A 22,347-nucleotide genomic window follows, 5' to 3' on the forward strand; every position below is an offset into this window, starting at 1 on the left:
CAGGAAATTCAAGTTTTGTTTGAGACTTCATAAGCTTGGTGCATTTTTAAGATGTTTTAGCTGTTCATGTTCCCTTAAGCAAGATTGAATTTGCTTTGAACTTTAGTTTTTCATAGACTGAAATAAACCTAGATCCTGCCCAGTTAAAGTGTGATGTACTAATGATAAACCACTGATGGAAATTGAAAAAATTAGTTTCTTAGCTGGATTACAGTCGGGAGCTGTGGGTGTAATGATAAGCAGTCTGTAAAAGCTGCTGTTAACACAAGTTAACAGGGAAAGGGTGGGAACTGCACTCTGAAGACTTTCAAAGAGGTTCCTCACTGATTGCTATCTATGGAGGAAGCGTCTGTAACATTCTTTATTTGGAAATGGAAGACTGAGTTACCAGTTGGTTTCAGGGTACATTGTAGAGCTGAACCTTTGAGTTTCTGTGCAAGATTTCTTTTCATGCTGTCATTTGTAATATGTTTGTGAGGGTCCTTGGGATTAAAGTTTTGGTTACAAATTGTTGTTTAACTTGAAAGCCTGTTTTTCCTTACACACTCAAATCTGTGAGCTTGGTATCAAGTCCAAGTATAACATTCCTATTGGAAGCCATACTTATATTTTCTTGTAAAGTGCTTTTGGATTAATAAAATACTAGCCTAATTGTGTAGTAGTCAGTTGAGCAAACCCACTGTTACCATTGTTATCCCTGGAAAAGCATTTGGTTACCCAGTTCTTTTCTTTGTAAGAAACATAACTGAAAGGCACTGGATTAGTGAAGAATTTTTTTCCCCCCTTTGGCTGTCACCTAGCTAAGATTTAGAAGTTGAAGCCAATTCAAGATCATGTCACTAACATTGTAAAGTAGCACCAGTGTGGTATTGTAACTCTAAGTTGCCCATAAAAAGTAGCTTTTATCTTCAGCATGAAAACATTCAACAAAGCTTAAAAATTGATTTCATTTGATAACTTGAGGTCTTGCATGGGATTCCAAACTGATCATGATGTAAAATCTACCATGTGGCTAAATGTAACAATGCACAGTTGACTGTGGAGGCATGCATACCCTGTCTCTGAGAAATCTGGAGGAGTTGTGCTTTCAGATTGTGTGTGTGTGTGTGCAATTAGATTAAATCATAATGCAACAGTCTTGTGGCTTAACTTTTCTTAAATGTGCTCTTTTGAGATAGTTTTTAGATGCTGTACTGATTTTGTTTTTATGAGGTACCTCCCCCCAATTATGTTTGCTTTTAACAATAAATCTCAGTAAGAAAAGAGAGAATTGTGTTCATAAGGTTCCAGCATGAGCCTTTGAAAAAAGTGCCCCATGTTCAAAGAAGATACTTTCAAATTTAGACTTCCTGTTAACATGTTAGAAGATTGGACCCTTTTTTTGTCCTCCATGGTAGAACTGAGTTCTACTCTTTGTTGACATCAACCTAACTGGCTATTGATCATTAATTGGATCAGTAGACTGGAAGCCCTAGCTTGTTTGGCTTAGTAGGAAATACCAAATGTGGACATTTAAAACTGAACTGACATTTAGATTGTGGCTATTTGGAAATGCTCTTGTAATTTCTGTAATTGTAGGTCAAATTAGCCAGTCTTGATCACTTTCTTGAGTGTGATATTAAAAGTTACGGTGGCTATAGGTGTTCATTAGAAGTCACTGTTAGTCGTACTTTGAGATAATCAAGAAAAGTGTTTGAGAATTGGGAGTGTGGGTTTCTCATTTTATTATAGGTTATCTCTGCTGTACATACTTAGGTGTGTTGTAGTTAGCCTTCATGTACCGTTTAGGTACTCAGGGTTTCCAGAGTGACCCTAGCACTGTTAATATGGAAGAGTTACAGGTAATAAACATCCCATAGTTCTCTTAAGAGTCACTGCTTTAGTGCCTTGTCTAAATGTGCTTTTCTTTTCAGAATCCCAGGTGGGGGTTAGTTGTCCAGTACTCTTCCAGTTGTCTATTTTTATACTGCCAGACTGTTGCCTTCTCGTTTTCCTTTGGGCAAGGGACATAAAGATTTTTATGATTAAAGACACTGACAAAAAACTGGGTTGGAGTATATTTTTATCTTAACAATCTGGTATGTTTTTATATTATGTTCTTAGGCCAACACTTAGCCTGTCTTGTATGGTGTTAACTGCTCATTTGCTAAGTGAAGTGACTGAAGGGTTCTTGACACATGCTGTGATAGTCTACTGGGGTTTTGTACATGCAGCATTTCCTTGGCTGGCTTCTGACACACAGCATTTTAGGTTTATCACTTAGTGTGAGCAAACGCCACTGTCATTCATGCTGCTTCTAGCCCATACCTTTATTACTACTTGGAAGGAGACTGGGTGTTGAACCAGTGTTCACGCAGAGACTATTTATCTGCTAGCTATGTTCCCATTGGACATAGTAAGCCCTCTCATAGGCTCCTCAGACTCTTAATTCAAGAGGAATGTGGTTGGGATTAGGCTATTTTTGAGGTGGCCTTCAACTTGGTAATTGTAGACTTTTTGTTTCCCCCGCCCGCCTGCCCCAGGCGATTTCTCTGTAGCCAGAAGACTCGAACTCAGAGATCTGCCTACCTCTGCCTCCTGAGTGCTGGGATTAAAGGCGTGCGCTGCCACCTGGCCTAGAGTTTTTTAACATGACTTGGTAAGAGTTCTTTCCTAGTATATACATAGCCTGGCTTCATCTATAGCATAATACAGATGAGTGTGGTTCCACAGAATCTCCACACTGGTGTGAGGTGGGATCACAAGACTCTAATAGGGAATTGAGGGCCAGGTTCAAGTCCCAGGGCCCATATGATGTTATAGATGTGTAGTAACTGGAGTTACTACAGTTCCGGGGGATCTGAGAACCTCACAAACACGCAAGCAAAACACCAACTGATGCTCATGAACTTTATAAAGCAGTGGCTATTCTTACAAGAGTGGTTTCTTTCCTAGCACACAGATCTTAATGTCTATCTCCAAGGGATCTGATAATGTCCAGTACCTTTACCAGTGTGAATAAGGTGTGTGCACATATATGGAAGCTAAATACTTTGGGAGATATATATTTGGTTTTTTGAGACGGTTTCTCTGGTTTTGGAGCCTGTCCTGGAACTAGCTCTTGTAGACCAGGCTTGTCTCGAACTCACAGAGATCCGCCTGCCTCTGCCTCCCGAGTGTTGGGATTAAAGACGTGAGCCACCACTGCCCGGCTGGAAGATATATTTTTAATGTCAAGGGGTTTGAACTGAATTGGGTGGGTCTTTTGATCACAAGTGTTATATAAAATGGAACCAGCCAGCACCAAGGGTGGAGTTTACAGAGACATCCCTAGCCTCCACCAGAACCTTTGGTTAGGGTAGTGATAGTGGTATTCCTGGCAACAGCCAGTCGAGTGACAGTCTAATGCTTTGCAGGCTTATTGTCCAGGTTTTCTGGGAAAGACAAGAGAGTCACCTCCACATAAACAGTGTAGTTCTGCTTGGGTGGGAGTAGCACATTGAACTAAGATGGCTTTTCTGGTTGGATTTGCACATGAAATAGGCTAGAAGTAATAAAATTGGGACAAGTCATTCCATATGGAATATGTATATTCAATTTGTAATAGGGACACTAATGGCACACGTGGCTCCAAGCTTCCTGCAGATTAGATGGGTCACTGATAGTAACTGTCAGGAGGGAGAGGTCCTCAACTTTGGCCAGCCTTGGCTACCAAGCAATTCTACATTTTGGTTCTAGGGTAATGATCTTAGCAGTTGGGACTTTTTTTTAAGTAAAAGCTGTGTTATTAAGTAATATCAAGGTTTTCTAAGTTTGGATAAGGGCTAGAGATCCAGCTTAGGCTTCAAAAGAATTGCCTTTTCGGTACCCACAATGAATAAGTGCCTTAACCACTGGCCAGCTGCAGATGCTCAGGCTTTCTCCATGGGGGCTTGTACACCCTTTACATGAAGGCCCAGTTTTGTGTATGATCAGGTATGCCAATAGAAAGGTTTGTCTTGGATCTTTGCTGAGGGTGGGGGTATTGAAAGGCTTTTTTTCTGCCTTCCAAGTGCTGGGATTAAGGCTGTGTGCCATCACCTCCCAGCAGATTTTCAGTTTTTACGCCTCTTAATTGTACATAAAAGTCTTGAAAATGTTAACTGGTTTTTTTTTCCAGACAGGGCTTCTCTGGTATAGCCCTGGCTGTCCTGGAACTCACTTTGTAGACCAGGCTGGCCTCTAACTCTGAGGTTAGCTTACCTCTGCCACCACCACCCAGCTGCAAATAAAATCTTGGAAAAAAAAAAAAAAGGCAGGGCAGGAGAGATGGCTCAGTGCTTAAGAGCATTGCCTTGTCTTCCAAAGGTCCTGAGTTCAATTCCCAGCAACCACATGGTGGCTCACAACCATCTGTAATGAGGTCTGGTGCCCTCTTCAGGCCTGCAGACATACAGACAGAATATTGTATGCATAATAAATAAATAAAAAAAATGGCAATACCAGCTCCCTACTGTTGACCTCCAGAGTGTAGGTTAGCACTCCACATAGGCTGACCCTTTGGTATACAGTTGCTCAAGCTAACTGGTAAATGCGTTCAAGTAATTGAATCGAAAACAGCTCTGATGAAGCTGGCTGTCAGGGCAACAGAATTCTAGCTATGTAGGAAGTACACAAGGATACCTTGAATTAGACCAGTTCAAGATCAAGAGGTTATTTTTGGCTTCAGAGAATATTAGATTTAAAAAATAAAAGATTATGTATACAATGTTCTGCCTGTGTGTGTGCCTGCAGGCTAGAAAAGGGCACCAGATCTCATTACAGATGGTTGTGAGCCACCATGTGGTTACTGGGAACTGAACTCCAACTCTGGAAGAGCAGTCAGTGTGCCTAACCGCTGAGCCATCTTTCCATCCCCAAATATTTAAGAGAATCTTCCCAAGTGACCGAGATTGGCAGTTGGGAAATAGTGTTTGGAGGACAGTTAGCTGCCTCTTTTGAAATGGTTTTTGGAGCTAGTATGCCAGGGTTAGCAGGCCTGACACCACCCCCACCCCCCCTGCGCGCCAGTTCAATCTCCATCACCTGTGGTGGAGGCAAGTTGCTAGCAAACTAAGCCATCAGGATGGCATTGTGCCAGGCCCAGGTACTTAGTTACCTCTTGAAAAACTTCAGAATACACTTAATCCTTTGTAAAATGCATGTTTCCATGTATGAGTGCAGGTGCCCATGGAGACCAGAAGGGGGCGTCTGATTCTAGGGTTACATTCATTTATGGTCATCTGGTGGAGTGATGCCAATTCTTCAGCATTCAATAGTTCCCATTGGTGGTGGGGACCCTTGGCAGGGTTTCCAAGAGAAATAGAAAACTGAAATGCTTAGCTCCTGTGTGTGCTTTTTTTTTTTTTAAAAGAAAAAAAAAAAAAAAGAAACCCAACCAAATTTTTTTTTTTTAAAGGCAAGAGTATCTGGTATCAGATTAGCTTTACCTGGTTACATAGTCAAGGATGACCTGTTTTACCTCTTTAGAGGGATTATAAGCATGCACCATTAACATGCTTAGATTGTTCAATGCTGGGGAATCAAAAGCAGGGCTTCATGTATGCTAGATATACATGCAAGTAAGTATTCATCAGCTGAAATCAAGATAATCCCCATGAACCCTTTTTTTTTTTTAAATGGTACCAATCCACTATTTTGTGGCAGTCATTTTTGTGATGTTTGAGACTGAATCCAAGGGTCTTGCGAGAGTAACAAACACTCCCCTACTGAAAGAGCATCAGTCCAGGTCCTTGAGTGCCAAACACACTTGGAGCTCTTGCACTAGCCCCAAGTGTTAGCTCCACCTAGCATTGAACTGTAGGTAGGAAATGTAGGTATATGTAGCTCAGCAACAAAATCCCCTTGCATCCTTCATACCCTAGGCTTGATCCTCAGTGCTGGGAGTGTATGTGAGGCCTTAATAAACAACTTATAAGTCTGAGTAGTCATAGATGCTCAAAGCACAAAGGGAAAATCTAGTGCACTCACTGATGTAACAGGCAGGGAGGTAATGAGCTGGGGAAGTAAGACATGGAGGGCAAACATGCTGAACTGGAGGATGGCAAGCCCACTGCTTTGATCAGCATGCAGGTCCTCCCAGCCAACGTGCAAATAACTAAGTGCTGGACCTGGGATGGGGTGGCCTACCTGCTTCTCCATACTGATAGGATGGCTGGGATTGCAGGTGTGTGCCACCATGCACCCCTAGTGCTCAAGCTTTTCCATCCATTTTTATCTCATACTTAGTGGATTCAGTCCCTTGAATGATAGTTTCTAGCATGCCAAGCAGTTAATATCTGCACCATTTCCCCAAGCTAACTGCCCCAGAGCATGCTGACACTTTCACAAACCTCTGGAGATTCAGTTGCTCAGCTACCCACTAGGAGGCAGTGCTGCCCTGCTGAGAATCCAGGGACCAGGTCCTTTGCCTGAGGCCATACATCCAGAACAGAGATGAGTCAACATTGACAGGAGTTACTGAAGTGAGTATTCCTTGGAATCAAGCATTTTACTTCTGTTCCCACAAGGTCTGGAGCTTCACTGACTGGCTGAGGTGGGTCCTTGTCATATGTTGAAACTGAGGCTCAGGGCTGAGACTCTTAGCAGTTTGCGAGGAAGAGTTTTAACTTCCCGTGTTTCACCTCCAGAACCTAAAGCCATAGAATCGCACAGGCAGGAGAAGTGCCCTGCGGGAACCTTAAATCCACAGCCCTGTAACTTTGCTGAGGGTCTAGTGACTAAAGAGACCTTAGGGATGGCTAGAGATGGTAGTTTTCCAACTTCGAAAGTAGAAAAGCAAGCTGGATATAGTGGTGCACACCTTTAATCCCAGTACTCAAGAAGCAGAAACAGGTGGATCTCTTAAATTCAAGGCCAGCCCACTTTACAGAGCGAGTTACAGGACATTTCAGGACTACACAGCGAAACCCTGTTTCGAAAAGATAAAAACAAAAAGGATTTTATATTTGTGTGTGTGTGTGTGTTTGTGCGCGCGCACAGCCCAGCTGGGGCCACCTCCCTGCTCGTCGTTCAGTTCCCTGGCTGATCAACCCTTCACAGTGAGCGGGTGCTGGCAGCTTGCCAGCTACCCTGGCAGATAAAGCTTCAGACAGATGGCAAACAGTGCTCTCTCCAAGAGTCAACACAGGTCTGATTCAGCCCGTGGTTTGTGCCTGTGCCAGCCCTGAGGGTGCCTTCTCATTCTCTGCCCCTTTATCACTCCTGTTCCCGTGGCCAGGCTGGGACTCCTGTGAGCCTGGGACCTACACTGATTATAAGAGGCTGTTCAGACCCAGACTGGCTTGCCCATCCCCCAGGGCAGGCACACACAGCACTGCCCATCATCACAGTTTCAGCATGAGGGTGGAGCCTGCACAGAGCTGGCCGCAGCAATGCCAGGTTGGCCCTCGACAACAGACTCTTTGCCAACAGGCATTGCCTCAGACGCAGTGGAACAGGTGGGCTGCCCACCTGCAGGGCTTCACAAGTGTCATCTGTTGTGGGCTTTGAGAGAGACTGTCAACTTGCAGATGGCAGAACTCTTAGAAAATGTAACTGGTTTGATTTTCTGAGACAGGCTTTCACTGTGTAGCCATGACTGTCCTGAAAATTGCTCTGTAGACCAGGCTGGCCTCAAACTAAGTGATCCCCCTGCTTCTGCCTCCCAAGAGCTGCGGTTAAAGGCATGTGTCATCCCCACTTGTGTTTTGTTTTGTTTTTGTGTTTTAGCATATGTGGTAGCTTGAATGTTTTTGGTTCCCATAATCTCAGAGGTTTGGCTTTATTGGAGTGGGTGATGGCCTTGTTGGAGAAAGTGTGTCATTTTGGGGAGGGCATCAAGGTTTCCTATGCTCGGGACACCACCCAGGGTGTTAGTTGACTTCCTGTTGCCTGCAGTTATAGCACTCAGTTCCAGCACCTCTTCTGCCTGCATGCCACCATGTTCCCTGCCATGAAGAGAATTTACTGAACCTCTGAAACTGTAAGCCAGTCCCCTCAATTCCTTTAATCCCAGAACTTGGGGGGCAGAGACAGGCAGATCTCTGTGAGTTTGAGGCCAGTCTGGTCTACAGAGTGAGTTCCAGAATAGCCAAGGCAGAGAAACCCTGTATCTTTTTTTTTTTTTTTTTTTTTGACTTTTTGAGACAGGGTTTCGCTGTAGCTTTGGGCCTGTCCTGGCACTAGCTCTTGTAGACCAGGCTGGCCTCAAACTCACAGAGATCCGCCTGCCTCTGCCTCCTGAGTGCTGGGATTAAAGGTGTGCGCGACCACTGCCCGGCGAGAAACCCTGTCTTGGGGGAAAAAAAAAAAAGAGTTGCTCTGCATGGTCTTCAGAGCAGTAAAAACCTAACCAAGACAGAAGCTGGTACCCGGAGTGGAGCATTGCTGTCACAGGGCCTGATCATGTTTTTGTTTGGAATAATACAGACCTTGGAACTGTGGATTAGAAAAGCAGTTGAATGCATGAAGTGCTGTTTACTGAGCCATCCTAGTAGGAGATGGAAGGCAGTGGTGGCGAGTGTGATTGGATAAAACTGTGCTGCACTTTGACCAATAGCCTTTCGTAGAATCTCATGGTGAGGGGGTACCTCAAGAGGTTTCAGAGAATTTTAGTATGTTTCCTAGAAATCATTCTTGTGGTATTTTGGTGAAGAAAGTGTCTGCCTTTTGCCCTTGTCCAAAGAGTCTACCTGAGGCTAAAGTGAAGTGTTTTAGATTAGTTCCATTGGCAGAAGAAATCTCAAAAGAGTCTAGTATAGGGCTGGAGAGATGGCTCAGCGGTTAAGAAGAGCATTGCCTGTTCTTCCAAAGGTCCTGAGTTCAATTGCCAGCAACCACATGGTGGCTCACAACCATCTAAAATGAGATCTGGTGCCCTCTTCTGGCCGGCAGGGAGACACACAGACAATATTGTATACATAATAAATAAATAAATAGCCTAGTATAGACACTGTCATATGGTTATTAGTGGTCACTCTAATTAAGATATATAATGAAAGGAGCAAGCTGAACAAGGAAAAATATCTGAGGAGAAAAGGGGCACAAGAAAGTGGAATGCAGCCAAATCCTCTGTTGAAGGAGTTAAACGGACAAAGAATTGGAATAGAGGTGGTGGTGACCTCAGACAGTCGTGGTGCGTGATTAATGGTAGCGCGCCAGAGGCAGAGGCCAGCAGAGGCAGGCAGCCTGGTCTACAGAGCAAGTGTCAGGACAGTCAGGCTTAGGCAGTGAAAGACAGAAAGCTGGTGAAGATGTGATCAACAAGGGGGCCATGTTCCAGCCGCAGCAAGTGCTTCTGTCTTTAGAGATAAGAAGAGAAGAAAGGATTTAAGATCCTAAGGTTCTGAGAAGCTGGGGCTGAAGAACCAGCGAAGAACCAGCTGTGGTTAACATGATACCGGAACTACTAAAGCATTTTTTTTTTGCTGGGATACTTGATGCTGGTTAGCTCAAGCTAAGAAATTGGTAGTGATTAAGAGGAAACCAGGGGCTGGAGAGATGGCTCAGCGGTTAAGAGCACTGACTGCTCTTCCAGAGGTCTTGAGTTCAATTCCCAGCAACCACATGGTGGCTCACAACCACCTATAATGAGATCTGGTGCCCTCTTCTGGCCTACAGGCAGGATATTGTATAAATAAATAAATCTTTAAAAAAAATAAAAAGAAGAAACCAGCATCTCTGGGAAGTGTTTCCGTAGAGCACAGAGAAGCGTGTTCCAGAGGCAGCCCAGGCTGTACCTCATGCTGGTACCCAGACTTGGGTATGTGTAAGCGTCACCCAGGTGGTACTGGTTTTGAAGGCATGAAGGGGTCTCGGAAAGCAGCTGAGGCCTGGCACTGTGACAGGCCAGGGGAGGCCATTAATGAAGGTGCAGCCTCACCGGCAGTTGAAGGCTCAGGAAAGACCATGAGATCCTACAAGAGGCTATTGGTGAAAGTGCAGACCAGCTGCAGCAGAAGAGACGCCAGTACCCTGGGATGATCACAAGCACAGCAGCAGCAGTGGAGTGGAGCCAGCTGGAGCCTAGAAGAGGAGCAGAGCCAGAGACGTGACCCAAGCCCTTTGGTGAGTCCAGCAGATCATGAGTGGATCCCAGATATTGGACAGTGTAATAACATATTGTGTAATGTTAGAGATGCCAGAGTCATGGGATACCTGCCAAGGAGAGCCGCTAACAGAGTGGAACCAGCTCAAGGGGAAGAATTGTGTTGTAGACAACAAAGCTAAATGGAATCGGAGGTGCGGAGAGCGTTTAGACATTAGACACGGAGATGGAGAGTTTGGAGTTTTAGCTAAGAGATAACATGAATCCCAGAAGAGACTTGGAGCTTCGGACTTTTAAACATGTTGAAACTGTGATAGACTATGGGGATTTTTGAAGTTGGACTAAATGTGTCTTGCATTATGATATTGTTAAAGGATATGGGGGCCAGGGAGTGGAATGTGGTAGTTTGAATGTATTTGGCCGCCAAATCTCACAGGGAGTGGCACTATTAGGAGGTGTGGCTTTGTTGGAGTGGATATGGCCTTGTTGGAGAAAGTGTGTCATTTTGGGGTGTGCTTGGAGGTTTCCTATGCTCAGGATACCACCCAGTGTGTCAGTTGGCTTCCTGCTGCCTGCAAGATGTAGCAATCTCAGCTCCTGCACCATGTCTGGCTGCATACCCCCATGCTTCCTGCCGTGACAATAACTGACCAAACCTCTGAAACTGTAAGCGAGCTCCCTCAATTAAATGTTTTCTTTATAAGAGTTACTGTGTGGTCATGATGTCTCTTCACAGCAATAAAAACCTAAGACATAAACATTATTTTATGTGTATGGGTATTTCGCCTGCATGTATGCCTTTGTACCATGTGGGTGACTGGTGCCCACCCAGGCCAAAAGAGGGTGTTATGTCCCCTAGAACTGGAGTTTCTGTTGTGAGCCACCATGGGTGCTGGGAATCAAACCTGGGTCCCCTGGGAGAACAGTCGGTGCTCTTAGCTACCTGAGTCATCTCTCCCGCCTCTGTTCTCTCTGATTTTGAGGCAGTGTCTCACTGTAATCCTGACTGCTCTGGAACTCCTATGTACAACAGGCTAACCTTGAACCCACAGAGATTTGCCTGCCTTCTCCTGAGCTCTGGTATTGAAGATGTGTGCCATCAGCACTGGCTGCTCTTCCAGAGGATCCGGGTTCAAGTCCCAGCACTACATGGTAGCTCCCTACTGTCTGTGACTCCAGTTCCTCACTCAGACATACATGTAGGCAAAACACCAATGTAAATAAAAATAATTATCTAAAAAGATGTATGCCACCCACACTTGGCTGTTTTCCTTCCTCCCTCCATCCCTTCATTACTCCTTTATTCCTCTTAGAGAATGACTTTAGAAGTTAGGTAGTGACCTGGGTGCTGGTGGCACACGCCTTTGATTCTGGGTTAGGACTGTCCTGCCTACCAGAGCCCAAGGACTAGCGGTCAGAGTATTTTCCCTCACTTTCAAGGATGTTTTGCTTTTTCTTTGTTTTCTGTCTTTCCTGTTTTCGCCTGATTGTTTTGCAGTTCCCAGCAGGTACTGCCATTGTTTTCTGGAACAGACACATACTTCTAGTGCTAAATATAATCCCATGTTAAAACTGCACACGGTCAGTGGACTGTGAGCAAGCTGTATCCCCAGATTTACATCCTGCAGAATGCAAAAAAGTCGTATCCAGAAAACCTGGCAGTTGATAGCTGTGTTATCACTTCAGTGTGGTTCCTTCAGGGGCCCACACAACTGGCATGGTCAGATCTGCTGGTTCTGAGGGTCCAGAGGGCAGAGACAGCCAGGCTGAGCTGGCACACACCTGTGTGAGCTATCACAGCTGTCCTGGAGCAGATGGTGATATGTCAGACTTGGCTGGCGCTTCAGGCCAGATGTGGCCTTGATAAGGAGACATCTTGGGCTGCCCAGTTTCTTCCCAAACCAGTGTGTCTAAGATTCAGGGTCTCTAGAGGAAGAATGATGCTTTGTGAGCGTGGCAGTTCTGGGGACAGGGAGATGTACCCAGGGATGGGATGGTTCACAGGTGATCCCCTCAAGGGATTTGGAACGTACTAGTTAGTATTTAGTCAAGTTTGGGATATTTTCTTAAACTTAATCTGGGGCCAGATGGATGGCTCAGTGGGTGAAGCACCTGGTGTCATGTCTGGCCACCTCAGTTCCCTGAGACCCACCCGAGTATTGAGAAAGAAGAAGTCCTTGTCGCCAAAGCTGGCCTAGAATTTACTATGTAGAATTTGTTATATTATCATTTCTCAATAAGTAAATAGCCGTGTTTTGAAAGAACAACAAAAAATGGTTTGCATGTTGTATCAAAAATCCACTCTTTCAAGCCATCCTCTGGCCTCTCCATACACACACACACACATTGTCTGCCTTCTTTCTTTCTTTCTTTCTTTCTTTCTTTCTTTCTTTCTTTCTTTCTTTCTTTCTTTTTCCTTCTTTCTTTCTTTCCTTCCTTCTTTCTTTTCCTTCCTCCTCCTCCTCCTTCTTCCTCTTCGTTGTCATCGTCGTCTCCTCCTCCTCCTCCTCCTCCTCCTTCTTCCTCTCTCTCTCACTCATTTCTTTCTTTCTTTTGAGACAGGGTTTCTCTGTCTAGCCCTGACTGTCCTGGATTTTACTCTGTAAACCAGGCTGGTCTCAAACTCACAGAGACCCTCCTGCCTGTGTCTCCCAAGTGCTGGAATTAAAGGGGTGTACCACCACACCTGGCCACACACAATTTTTTTTCCCAAGCCAGGGTTTCTCTGTGTAGCCCCGGCTGTCTTGGAACTCTCTGTAGACTAGGCTGGCCTTGAACTCAGAGATTCCCCCTACCTCGGTCTCCTATATGCTAGGGTTAAGGGTGTGCGCCAGCACTACTGCCCAGCACACACACAGAATCTTAACAAAAGTAAAAAGACTCAATCCTCATAGACCTCCTTTGAATTCCTACCTTCACTGCACAGAAGGAAACTGAAGCTTGTAGACGGGAACACTACAGCCAGGACTAGGACCCCAAGTAGATTTGTGTTTGCGTGTTCTTGCCCGTGTATATGGGGGTGCATGCATGCCTGAGCTGTAACAGTCCCCTGTGAGGGTATGCAGAACTAGGCTGGCCTTTAACTTGGCAGAGATTCTCCTGCCTGCTAGAGTCTAAGCATGAACCACCACGTCTGGCCATCTATCTATCTGGCTATCTATTTCAATCTTTTTGAGGCAGGGTCTAGACTCAACATCCTTCTACTTGAGCTGCTGAAGTGCTGAGATTACAGCCCCGTGCCGCCTTGCCCACATTAGAAGATGGCTTGAAGTGTCGGACAATTTGAGGTAGACAGGCTCTCAGGAAGGCTTTTCTTTAACCCTTTCTTGAGGGCACAGGGCTCAGGAGGTGAAAGACTTGGTACCCTGCTAAGCCTGCGGAAGCTGAACCAAGGGACCACATCTCCAGCAGCCACATCAACTCAGGGTGCCTGTGGTCCACAGCCTTGAGTGTGTGCTCTAGGGAATACAGCTTAGCCACAAATGTAGTCGCTCTGACATCATTAAAACAAAGCCACCACCCTCTAAGACTACATGCTATGACCCGGTCCTCCAAACACATTAACATTCAACGTGCTTCAACAATGGCAGCAAGTGTCAGGGATGTGGCTGGCTTGGCAGAGAGAGCTAGCTTAGCACATAAAACCAGACATGATGGTACACGCTTGAAATCCCACACATAAACCAGGCATGATGGTACACACACACCTGTAATCCCACACATAAACCAGGTGTGATGTACACACCTGTAATCCCACACAAACCAGGCATGATGGTACACACACACCTGTAATCCCACACATAAACCAGGAATGATGTACACACCTGTAATCCCATACATAAACCAGGCATGATGGTACACAACTGTAATCCCACACATAAACCAGATATGATGTACACACCTGTAATCCCACACATAAACCAGATATGATGTACACACCTGTAATCCCACACATAAACCAGATATGATGCACACACCTGTAATCCCACAAATAAACCAGATATGATGCACACACCTGTAATCCCACACATAAACCAGGAGTGATGGTACACACCTGTAATCCCACACATAAACCAGGCGTGATGTACACACTTGAAATCCCAGTGCTTGGGAGCAAGAAGCAAGGAGATCAGAAATCCAGAGTTTAAAAAAAGCAAACAGAAAACAGAATGAGAAATAGCCTGGGGGGAGTTGGCTCAGTGATTAAGAATGCTTCTTGCTCTTGCAGGGGACCTGAGTTTGGCTTCCAGACTGTGTCAGGTGGTTCACAACCGCCTGGAACTCCAGCTCCAGGGGATCTGACACCTTCGTATGGCCTCTGAGGGCACACACAGGTGGCATACACACATGACCATAAAAATAAATCTTAAGTTCAGAGTCATTCTTAGCTACATAAGGAACGAAAGGCCAGCCTGAGGGGCGGGGAGGATGAGGGTGCAACGCTGTATGGTAACCCATGCCTACAATACACTGGGCGTGAATGCAGCAAACAGGTTACCTGAAAGGCTGCCCATCAGGCAGGGGACCTCAGAGAGAGATAATGCATAAACTGAGGCGAGACTGTCAACCTCCGCCTGGGGACACCCTTAAGATACCCACCACATCTGGAAACAAACGCAAATGAGACCGCTCAGCGGTTAAGAGCACTGGGTGCTCTTCCAGATGACCCAGGTTCAGTTCCCAACACCCACATGGCAGCTCACAACCACCGTTTGACAGCCCCCTAGGAACAACAGGCATCCACATAATGTACATCATACATGCAGGCAAAACATCCAGACAAATAAAAAAGAAAGGGAAACCAGATAAAGTGCCTCTGTCTGGAAGCACTGGGCTCTGGGCGCCTCGCCACAGCAGGGCTCTAAAGACCACCCGGGAAGGTGAGGATCATTAGCCACACCCATCGCTGCCAGCTCCAGGATATGGGCCGAGGCCTGGGTCATCACGAGCATTGGCCAAACTCACTGCTAGGTTCACGGTTTTCTGTGCCAAAGGAGTGTATCTGTAAGACAGCAGTCACTACTCCTGGAGTGGGGGAGGAACCTGTGCCTTTAGCCAGTCTGTACTTCAGAAGAGAGCAGGCAGCCTTTCTACCCGGGGCCTGCCTTCCTCCCTGGCACAGAGTCTGCAGTTCCACCTCAGTTCACAAGGTGGCAGCAGGTAGCGGTTCCTGGCAAGCAAGGTACCCCAAGAAGTCCTTCAAAACCAGATACTTTATTTCATTATTATGTTTCATTTATTTTATATTTTAACCTTTTTCTCCTTCCTTCCTTTCCTCCTCCGGTTTTTTTTTTTTTTTTTTTAAGAGGTTCTCTATGTAGCCTCTCTTTGTAGNTTTTTTTTTTTTTTTTTGAAGAGGTTCTCTATGTAGCCTCTCTTTGTAGACCAGGCTGGCTTTGGACTCACAAAGATCTGCCCACCTCTGCCTCCTAAGTGCTGGGATTAAGGGCATGCACCCCTCCCCCCCACGCAATCTCTAACCTTTTTTTTTGTTTGTTTGTTTTTTTGTTTTTTCACGACAGGGTTTCTCTATAAACAGCCCTATCTGTCCTGGAACTAACTCTTTTTTTTTTCTTTTTAAATTAATTTTTTTTTAAAGACTAGTCAAGTATAGTAGTGAGAACAGAATAACCGATCGCTAACAACCCTGAATGGTTGCTAACAATTGACAGGGTAAACAATTGTTAGACAACTGTGAACAGTTGGTAACAACTGTCATAAATGGCTGACTGTTATTAATCAACAGAAAGCACAAATGGCTGACTGTGAACAATCAGCTGAAAGAACTCACTACCTTCGGACCAGCCTGGAACTAGCACTGTAGACCAGGCTGGCCTTGAACTCACCGAGATCCACCTGCCTCTGCTTCCGAATGCTGGGGTTAAAGGTGTGCACCACCACTGCCTGGCAGCAACCTCGAGCTTTTGATGCCCCTGCCTTAACCTCCTGAGTGCTAATTTCAAGTCTGGGCCACCACTAAGCCTGGTTTTTGCGGCGCTGATGCTTGACCCCGAGTCCTGTGCACGCTCTACCACTCCAGATGCAACCCCAGCCAGGACTGGCTTGTGTATTAAATATGAACGGGGGCTGGACTCTTGAGACTTCTCTAGAGGACCAGAGTTCACCTCCCAGCACTTCCTGGAACTACACACACGCTCAGACAGATAAAAGAAAAGAAAAAGAGCCAGATCTGTGGAGGCGCTTCTCCTTTTCCACTTCACGTGGGTTCCGGCATTGAACTCAGGTCACCAGGCTTTCAAGGCAAAGGGGACACAGGCTTTACATCACGATGTTGTCCCTCGCCCTAGAAGGTAATCTCTGTAGACCTCTCTAGGTCCTCCCCCATTCGCTGTCACAGAGGTGAAGGCACCCGTGTGTATGCACGTAAGGTGTGACTATGTGCCTCTGTGTAAGACTATAGTGTCATGTGTGACTGTTCCTGTAGCCGGGAGTGTGTGGGGCGTGCCCTTGTGACTAAGTCCGGGTGAAAGTGATGTAACTGTGTGTGTGAGAGGTTGTGCAGGTGACTGGCCATATGGGATGTGGGCCTGTGACTGAATACGGATGAGTGCCACTGGAGGACTGCGGGGTGGGGGTGGGGATCGGCAGGTTCAGGTGTCGCCAGAGAGGCGCGGAGGAAACTATAAACCTGGGCAATGGCCCCATATCAGTCAGTCTTTCTGCTGGGTCCACAAGGGCAGAGGGCAAAGTCCATGCAGATAGGCGCGCTGAGAGCCCGAGCTATCAGAGGAGGTGGGTCCTACACTTGGAGTCCTGTTGGGACAGCAAGGGCCCATACAGCATTCCATCCAGCCCCCAGATCTGGGGTGCGACAGAGCTTGCTGCCCAAACAGCCCAACCACTTTCTACAGAGCAGGCAGAAGTGGCCTCTCCCAGGTCAGTTTCCACACCTGCCAAATGGTAGGAGGCTGTGGTCACCCTTACAGGACCCGTGTATAATGAGAGAGTCTGTCCTAATGCATTCGGAAGGAGGCCTACTGTGGGACCAGCGCCCACGTGGCAGTGTGGACAAGGGGCAGGAGAGGAACCCACTCAGAGCCTGGCACAGCACTGTTGCCCTTGGCTGGCAATTTTCTATCCTCTGCCGCCTCAGCCTTCCAGGGACCACTGCCTTCTGGCTAGCATGAACTTACTATCCCGGGGTGTGGGTGTCTAAGTACTAGCCAGCCGGGAGGGGCTGACATCCTAGTGACCTTGGATGGCAACCCTACCCAGTTTCTGCCAGGGCTTCCGGCAGCTGAGCCTCCCGGCTCTCTAAAAACTCCAGCTTGAGTGTCACCCCACTTCTCTTTTGGGAACTGGGGAGGGGAGCTTTGACTGTCATTAGGGAGTATTTTCAAACTACTGCCTTCCATCAGGTCCTGGCTAGAGTCAACTGGTCACCATGGAATTTCTTTTTTTAGTGTGTCAACAGCTGGGTTGTAGGCAGCTGTCGCCCAGCCAGGGCGGGAAAGACGCCTGCTACACGGAGCTGCTTGGCTCGGATTTCCTGGGCAGACACTTGCCTGCCTTTCATCTCATAGTCAGGGAGCCGGAAAGCGACTTGGAGACCACATGTCTCGTGTCTAGTTATTCCGACGGCTTCACCTGGGAAGCCCTTTTCAAACGTCAAAACCACACGAAAAAGGGCAGTCAAGTATCTGGAGTGTCTGCTACTTCACAGCAACCCCCCACCCCCCGCCTTGGCCACCCCCAAGAGGTGGTGAGCATGAAGTACCAAGTCGGAGAGGAAGCGGAGAGCCACGAGCCACTGTAGTGAGTTTCCGTGCAGGTTCTGAGGCTGGGGAGGGGAGGAGAGGGGGTGCTGGAACCAGAAATGAGAGCTCTGGTAGGAACTACCGGAACCAGGTCCTTTAAGGAATGCAAGAGCAAAGGTGTGTGTGTGCATGTGTGTGTGTGTGTGCGCGCGCATGTGCACACATGCGCGTGTGCCCTTGTGTGCACACCCGCATGCACTCAAGTACCTGCGTGTGTTAGGAAAGCAGTTGCCCTGAACAGATCACAGAATGAAGAAATTCCACACATTTATTGTGAGGCTCTTATGTGCCTGGTACTTTTCCAGCCCCTGAAGTTGGTGAATGAGACAAAATCCTTCTTCTACGGGACTGTGGGATAAGAACAAAAATACTAGATGGGGTGGTGAGATGGCTCAATGGGGAAAGAGGCTTGCACCAAGCCTGATGATCTGGTTTTGAATCCCAGGACTCACACAGGAGAAGGAGAAAATGTATTCCTGTAACTGTCCTCTCACCATACATGTGCCGTGGTATGCACACACACATACATGTACACAGACAGATATGCACGCACAGACACATACATGCCTACACAAGACATACATACAAGTACACACACAGACAGACACATGCACACAGAGAGACATGCATACTCAGATATACACACAGACACACACATAGGCACACACACAGAGAGACATACATACATGCATACATAGACATACACAGATACACACACAGAGACACATGCACAGTTCACATACATGCACACACATACACACACAAATGTAATACAGTTTGTTTTGGTTTTGGTTTTTCGAGACAGGGTTTCTGTGTGTAACAGCCTTGGCTGTCCTGGAACTAGCTCTTGTAGACCAGGCTGGTCTCAAACTCACAGAGATCCACCTGCTTCTGCCTCCTGAGTGCCTGGACTAAAGGCATACAACACCACCGCCTGGCTGTAATACAGTTTCTAGAATAGTACTAGCTAACATGTAGGAGTTCATGGTAAGCCATGTTGGAGTATGATTTAATCTCTGTACCCCATAGCAAGAGACAGGCAGATCTCTGTGTTTGAGGCCCGGCTGGTCTACATAGTAAATTCCAGGCCAGCCAAGGCTACATAGTGAAACCCTACCTCAAAAAAATTTTTTAAAGGTGTATTTGGGGGTTGCTGAAGAGATGGGTTTTTTTAGTCAAGAACACTAGCAGAGGACCCAGGTTTGGCTCCCAGCTTCCACATGGTGGTTCACAGCTGTCTGTAACCCCAGTTTCAGAGGATCTGAGGCCCTCTTCTCCATGGGCACCACACACACATGTACTTGCAGGTGAAACACTCAGACAACACACAAAACAAAACTGAAGCTGGAAAAAAAAAGAGTTTATGACACCAGGTACTATTCTTATTCTCCCTTTTTTGGGATCAAGCCCGGGTTCCCCAGCTAAGTCTGCATGGCTTCCGCTGTCGAGCAGCACCAGCCAAGGCACCGCTTTATGTCCCTTACCCCACCATCAGCACACAAACTCTATGTCCCTTATTGTCCCTGTTCTGCCCATGGGGCTTCCCTGTTCCACAGCCTTCGAGAGAACAGGGCGGGAGGGAGCAGGGAGCTGGTGTTTTAGGAAGATGAATCTGGGGAGGGCGGCTGGGGAGACATGGGGCCTCATGGGAGGAGTGAGAAACTAGATAACAGTAGACAGGGCAGAGGGACATTCCGCAGGCCATGCCCTGGCTGGAATTAGCTTGGAAGGAATCCTCCTTCCTTGGCGGAGGACGGACAGCTCATATCTCTCTGCAAGGCAGTCTCCTCACAGAACTGTAGTCCTGGGGTACAGAGCGGAGGGCATCCAGGCTGAGCCAGAGGACAGGGTAACACCCTTCGAGAGATGTCTGATCTCTGTCCTCAGCTTCCCTCAGCCAAACTCAAACTTGGTAGTTTTTGTTTTCTTTTTCAAAAATCTCGTTATTGGGCTGGAGAGACGGCTCAGCAGTTAAAGAGCACTGGCTGCTCTTCTAGAATATCCAGGTTCAATTCCCAGCCCCCACAAGATGGCTCATAACCATCTGTAACTCCACTTCCAGGGGATCCGACTCCCTCTTCTGCTCTCCTTGGGCACCAGGCACACATGTGATGGGCAGACATACATGTAGACAAAACACCCATACGAGTAGTTTCTTTGAGACAGGGTTTCTCTGTGTAGTCCTGGCTCTCACTGTGTCGACCAGGCAGGCCTTGAATTCACAGAGACCCAGCTGCCCCTGCCTCCTGAGTGTTGGCACTAATGAAGGCATGCAGTACTTGTAGGGCAAAAGGGACAACTGGAGCAGGAAACCGGCCAATCACAGAGCACCCCGACTCTGAACCCAGAGTCAGAGAAAGAAACACACTCTGTATTTGAGACCTGGGCCAGAGAGCAAAGCATCTTTATCCCTGAACCCAGGACTAAAGACATGAGCCCTGGCTCTGAAACTAGTGTCAGAGAAACACACCTTGTCCTTAGAATCAGAGCCAGTGAAAGAAATATGCCCTGGTCCTAAGATTAGAGTCAAAAAGCTAAAAAAGGACCAATGAGAGAAACACGGTTTGGCCATGAAGTCAGAGTCACCTCTGCCCCTGCCCAACTGCCTAACTGCCCAACTGAACCAACCAATCCCTGGGCAGGAAACCAACCAATCACTGAGCACCCTGACTCTGAACCCAGAGCCAGTAAAAGAAATACACCCTGTATTTGAGGCCTGAGCCAGGAAAGGAACATCTTTATCTCTTAACCCTGGACTAACGATAGGTGCCCTGACTCTGAAACTAGTGTCAAACATACTTTGTATCTACAGTCAGAGCCAGTGAAAGAAATATGCCCTGGTCCTAAGATTAGAGTCAAAAAGGTAAAAAGGACCAGTTAAAGAAACACAGTTTGACCATGAGGTCAGAGCCATCTCTGCCCCTGACCAGCTAAACTGACCAATCCCTGAGCAGGGAAAAACTAACCAATCCCCCTTCTCCCTGGGAAAACTCCACCCCTAAGAAGCCCTATATAAACCTCTGCCCCTTCGGTTAGGGGCTGCCATAAGGCTGTCCTGTCTTTGTTTTTTTTTTTTGGTTTTTCTAGACAGGGTTTCTCTGTGGCTTTGGAGTCTGTCCTGGAACTAGCTCTGTAGACCAGGCTGGTCTCGAACTCACAGAGATCAGCCTGCCTCTGCCTCCGGAGTGCTGGGATTAAAGGCGTGCGCCACCATCACCCGGCAAGGCTGTCCTGTCTTGAGCCTGCTGTTACTCTCTCCCTGGCAGAGGCAGCCACTCTCCCGGACTCCTCCTTCGCAAATAAATCTTTCTCAAGAGTCTTGGGTGAAGACCTTTAATCACCTGCGCAGAGCAGAAGAACCAGGCTGAGAAGTCCCTTAGGGGACTGAGCTGAAAAACCCTGCTGAGACCTCCCTAGGGGGCCTCAGCAAGGCAGAGCAGAACAGAAGAACCTTGCTAGGCTGCCGCTTAAGCAGGGCTGAGCAAGGCCAGGCAGGAAAAAGTAACAACTTTTTAGCCAGAGCTGGAGGAGATTGCTATGTTTCTGCAGGGGCGGAGTTTCCCTTGGGCTGGAGAAGCAGAGAGCTAGCCCAGAACATTATATACCCTTAAGGTAACAGAGCAGAAGTCAGCTGTAGGCAGTTCTCCAGGAGAAGAGCAGGATCCCTATGTCCTGCGGGGAGACCATTCCCCTACCACACCCTAACTTTAGGTAGCCTGGCTTCCCCATAGTCAGGACACCTTCCCTCCAGGGCTGAGCTGTGCTATTGTGGCTCCAGCCTATAGAGCTGTCCTATTACAGTTCTAACCTCCAGGGCTGAGCTGTCCTACTGTGGCTCCACCCTCCAGAGCTGACCTATTGTGGCTCCACTCCTCCAGAGCTGACCTATTGTGGCTCCACCCCTCCAGAGCTGACCTATTGTGGCTCCACCCTCCAGAGCTGTCCTATTGTGGCTCCACCCTCCAGAGCTGTCCTTTTGTGGCTCTTAAGTATATCCTGGCTTCCCGATAAGTCAGGATATCCCTCAACACTACTGTAACACATTCCTCTACACCACTACCGCCCAGCAATAAATAATTTTTTAATTAATTAAAAATCCTTTTCATCATTTGTTTGTTTTGTGTGCGTAAGTGTGGACATGCATGGTGTGGAACACGTGTGGAGGTCAGAGGACAACTTGCAGGGGTAAGTTCTCTCCTTCCATCCGGTGGGCTCCAGAGAGTCAGGCTTGGCGGTAAGCACCTGTGCTAGCTGACCACTCATTGGCTCCCATCTCTCAGCCTCTCTTCATTGCCCTTCCTGCAGCCCCCAGACCCCTTGCCTGGCCAGAGAATGCTATCCTGAAGGTAGCCTGGTTCCTGTCATCTCCTTGTGGGAATTCTGGCTTAGGCAAGAACTCTGAACATTATTTTGGGGCCTCCAGCACTGGAGTAGTCCCAGGACTCCATGTGTCTTCCCAGGTGCCCCCAACTGCAGGGCTCTGTCGTGTGTTTCCTCCTCTTCACAAGCTGCCTCCAGAAGGGC

This window comes from Alexandromys fortis, unplaced genomic scaffold (genome assembly GCF_014885135.2).
Source record: "Alexandromys fortis isolate MF-2015 unplaced genomic scaffold, M_Fortis_MF-2015_v1.1 scaffold_9, whole genome shotgun sequence".
Taxonomy (NCBI): Eukaryota; Metazoa; Chordata; class Mammalia; order Rodentia; family Cricetidae; genus Alexandromys; species Alexandromys fortis.